This window comes from Elephantulus edwardii, unplaced genomic scaffold (assembly GCF_000299155.1).
Source record: "Elephantulus edwardii isolate Elephantulus edwardi_28Jun2011 unplaced genomic scaffold, EleEdw1.0 scaffold00110, whole genome shotgun sequence".
Taxonomy (NCBI): Eukaryota; Metazoa; Chordata; class Mammalia; order Macroscelidea; family Macroscelididae; genus Elephantulus; species Elephantulus edwardii.
In genome coordinates this window covers 4,709,879-4,714,601 of record NW_006399860.1, presented here as the reverse complement: position 1 = coordinate 4,714,601, position 4,723 = coordinate 4,709,879, and positions in this window count along the sequence as shown.

Genomic DNA, 4,723 nt, shown 5'->3' with positions numbered 1-4,723 from the left:
CTACTTGGTCATGATGAATTATTTTTTTATGTACTTTTGGATTTTATTGGCTAGAATTCTGTTAAGGATTTTTGCATTTATATTCATGAGAGCTATTGGTATGTAATTTTTTTTTCTTGGTAATATCTTTGCCTGGTTTTTGTATTAGGGTTATGCTTGCTTCATAGAAGAACTCTAGGAGTGCTCCTTTTTTTTTTCAATTATTTGAAATAATTTAAATAGAATTGGTGATAGGTCCTCTCTGAATTTTTGGTAGAATTGAGCTGGGAAGACAGAACTTTTTGGTGGAGAAGTCTTTTTATGACTGTCAATTTCTTCGTTTGTGATGGGTTTATTCAAGTGTTAAATATTTGTCCTTCTCAATCTGGGTAAGGCATCAGTTTCAAGGAACTTGTCCATTTCCTCTAGGCTTTTTAATTTATCAGAGTATAGTATCCCAATATTATTGATTACATTTTGTCTGGTTTTGTTGTAATTTCACCTCTATCATTTCCTATTTGAGTAATTTAATTTCTTTTTTTCTAAGTTTACCAGTGGTTTGTCAATTTTATTGACCCTTTTGAAAAAACAGCTCTTGATCTTATTGGTGTTTTCAACTAGTTTTCTGTTTTCTATTTCATTGATTTCAGCTCTTGTCTTTATATTTTTTTCCCCTAGGAGCTTTAGGATTATACTGTTCTTTTTGTATTGGATGAAGGTGTTTTTGTAGAAATCCTCCAAATTTAAAGATAAAAAGAGAATACTAAAAGCAGCTTGAGAAAAAAATGAGTCACCTACAAAGAGGAAACAATTAGATTATGTTTTGATTTCTCCACAGAAACTATGTGAGCTAGAATAAAATGGGATGGTATTTATAGAAAGCTGAAAGAAAACAATTGCCAGCCAAGGAACAGATACCCAGAAAAGCTCTCCATTAAACATGAAGGAAAAATGAAATCCTTTTCTGAAAAGAAGGCACTTAAGGAATTTGTGAAAACAAGACCAAAACTCCAAGAAATTTTAAGTGAAGCCCTTTGCACAGAGATGCCAAAGGAAAGTGGATGGACCATAGTAACCAGAAACAACAGAAGAAGAAACAAAGAAAAATGGCAATGGTAAAATCTGGCGTGACAATAATTACACTTAATATGAATTGACTAAATCTGCCAATCAAGACAAAAAGAGTAGTAAAATGGATAAAAATACCAATGCCCATCAGTATGTTGGCTATAAGAGAAACATCTTAAAAAAAGAAGAGAAAGACAGACTCAAAATTAAAGGCTGGAAATAAATATACCAAGGAAATTGAAAGCTCAAAAAAGCAGGAGTGGCAATACTAATCTCTGAGAAAAGACTTCAAAATGAAAACCACCATAAAAGATAAGGAAGGACATTATATACTGATTAAAAGTACAACAGATCAAGAAGACATAACTTTGGTCAACATTTACACACCAAATGATAGACCTGCAAAACACATAAAGCAATGGATAACAGAGTTAAAGAAAGAAATAGACAAACCTATAATAGTGGTAGGAAACTTCAACACACCACTACCACCTAAGGATAGGTCAACTCAAAAGAAACTCAACAAAGATGTAGAAGATCTAAAATATGCAATCAACTAACTAGACCTTGTAGATTTATTAAGGTATTGCACCCGACTAAAACTCAATTTACTTCCTTCTCAAATGCACTTGAAAATAGTACATTTTCCAGAATTGATCTAGAACACAAAGCAAGCCTCGACAAATTAAGAAAAAAACAAAAAACCCAAAACATTGAAATAATACAAAGTATCTTTTCAAATCACAATGTCATAAAACTAGAAATTAACCACAGGAGGGTAAAGCTTAAAAAAAACATCCATGTGAAAGCTAAATAACTCTCTACTAGAATATGATTGGGTTAGAAAAGAAATAAATAATTAAATTTTAAAAGTTCCTTGAAACAAATCAAAATAAAAATACAACATACCAAGACCTCTGGGATACAGCTAAGGTGCTCCTCAGGGGGGCAATTCATAGTAATAGGCAGACATTTAAAAAACAAAAAAAGAAGAAAAATCCTTTCAGCTATTTCATGGGCTTCTACCACACCCAGGTCTTAGGACTGAATCCTCTTTCCTAAACCAAATATGCAAATTAAAATCCAAACCAGTTATCATTCAGTTTCTTCCGATTTATGATAAGTCCATGTTTTCAGGGTAGAATTGATCTTTACAGAATTTTCTTTGACTGATCTTTCAGAGATAGATAGCCCTGTCTTCCTTCCTTCCATGCCATCCTGGGGTAGATTCAAACCTTTAAACAATATTTAGGCAAGTAGAATAAGTACCATATCTTAAATAGTTTACTTTTTACTTGAAAAGACGAGTGTTTAACTACAATTTCTAATTGGTACTACCTATTGTTTTGATGGTGATTAATTTAGCTTAACTCAGTACTCTAGAGTTGAAGTTGGCTCATAGCTGACTTTCCACTGGGTTTTTTTGAGGGTGGGGTGGGGGTGGAGGCTGTAAATCACATAGGTGAAGGCTGATAATCTTTCTCTTCTATGATGTTGCTGGTGGATTTGAACTACTAGAGAGGTATAGCCCAACAGCAGTGTATAAAATATCCTATATTTCTCACAGGTATTGTCCCAAGGAGATGATTTATGAGCTAGACTTTCAAGGTGAATAAGGAGAATGTGTTTCAAGATAGTACTTAAATGAGAAATGTTAATGTTTTGTGTTTTCCTTATGCCAGAAATAAATTAATCTAGCATCTTCCTAGAAAAATTAGCTGTGATAGAAAAGTTCAGAAACACTGTGCTTTTTCTATTATAGTCTTTCATTTGGCTTTTGGTTTCTTTAGCTCTCTTTTCTTTTACACATTTCTTAGGGTGGTTTTGGAAGCCACAAAATGGTGACAATTTATCAGTAATTCATATTTTGGTAAAGTGTACAGTAGATCTCCGTGGTCAAGAGTGAAACTCTCAGAACCACAACATCCCCTGCAAGATCTGAAAGCGTGCAAGCCCAGGTCCATTCAGTGTTTGCGGAATCCACTGGAGGCTTAGAATAACCCAGTGAGCCATTTGAAATTAGTTTCTTTTCTTCACTTTCTAGACATTTATTAAAATAATGATAGTTAAAAATTAAATGACTTTAAAAGAATCCTCAAACTCACTGCCGTCAGGAACTCCTGAAGGTGGAAAGTCTGATTGGACTTCCTGATAGAGACTGGAAAGATCAATAATTAAGTGTTTTCAATGGGTGAAAGAAAACTTTGAAGAACTGGAGGAATCAACACACAAAACCCAAGAGGAGCTTACAAGAGCATATGATTACGTGAAATCCTTAGCTATTGTTGTTGTTATGTACTGTAGAGTTAGAATCAACACATACCTGACCCTCCAGTGTTGTTTTGTGTGTGTGTGTTTTTAAAAATTTTTTTATTCATTGTAAAGAGCTGTGTCTGTGGATCCAAGGGAATAAGGGGTGGGAGCAGAAGGGTGAGGCTGGTTGCGATGAAATCACAGGGTTGCACAATTTGTTGGGAGGAGAGAGTGGGTAAAGGAAATGAGAAAGATCTGGTGGGGACTAGAAAAGACAGGGTAATGGTGGGCATAGTCCAATGGTAATTTTTAAATTTTTTTAACAATTTTTTATATTTTTTATTTGTGAATTTTTTATTTATTTATTTTTTTTATTTGTGAGTTTCCCATTTGGGAATAGGGGCACAGACCCTCTGACTTCAAGCTGAACAGGAACATTGAGATGAAGGGAAAAGGGGCCCCACTTTACCACTTTACTGGTGATCTTGATATTAGGTTGCATGCCTTCTTGTTCAGTTAGAATATATTTTCATGACATTTTCTGTCCTCTGGACTGCAAGATGTTTGTGTGGATGAGTCCTGTGGGAGTGGCTGGCTGAACTTTGAGGCTCCATCCACCTTTGTTTCCTTAGCTGGCAGTTATATTTCCCTTTTGTCTCTAGAACTGGGCTCAGGGTTCAGGTTCTGAAGTAAGAGTCAATGTTTAGATTACCTATAGGAAAGGGAGCAAAGCTAGAGAGAACAAACTTGTGAGTTACAGAGAAAAGGGTTTTGGATGTAGGTGTTACTTACAGTTGCATGGGAGGAGGAGATGGAGGAAAGTGGCTTAAATAAAATTCCTCATACTCACCAGGTGGCTCTCTTCAGGGCCTGGGCAACACTCCCCCCCACCCAAAGCTCTTCTGAGGTCCAGACTTTGTGCCCTACTGGGGACTACTGATGGGGACTGCACTGCTAGCCCTGGCACTGCTATTACTGCTCTCTTACTCTGCACAAAGTGATCTAATTGTAACTCAAAGTAGGTATTATTACTCTCCCTTTCCACAAATGGAAAAGAGGCTACCAGAATGGTAAACAAACCTGCTCAAGGTTGAAAAAGTAAAAAAGGCAGTAGAACAAAAATTCAAACCAAGGTTGTCTGAAAGCAGGTCATGAGGCGGTAAGCTCCACACACAACTTGGGTTGTCTATCTTTTGTCTTTCTCTGCAAGCAAAAACCAGCTGAAAATAATTTTCAAAATGGGCAGAGGAGTACTTAGGCCACATGGGTGTGGGGCAGTTCCTCGAGTTGGCCACACAGGCAGGTGGAGCCTCTAGTGAATTTTTAGAGGCATCGTGGTGACAGCTGTTAACTTTAACAAATCATTTTGCGAGCTAAAATTTAATTCCTAAGACACATTCCTAAGACACACTATCATTCAGAT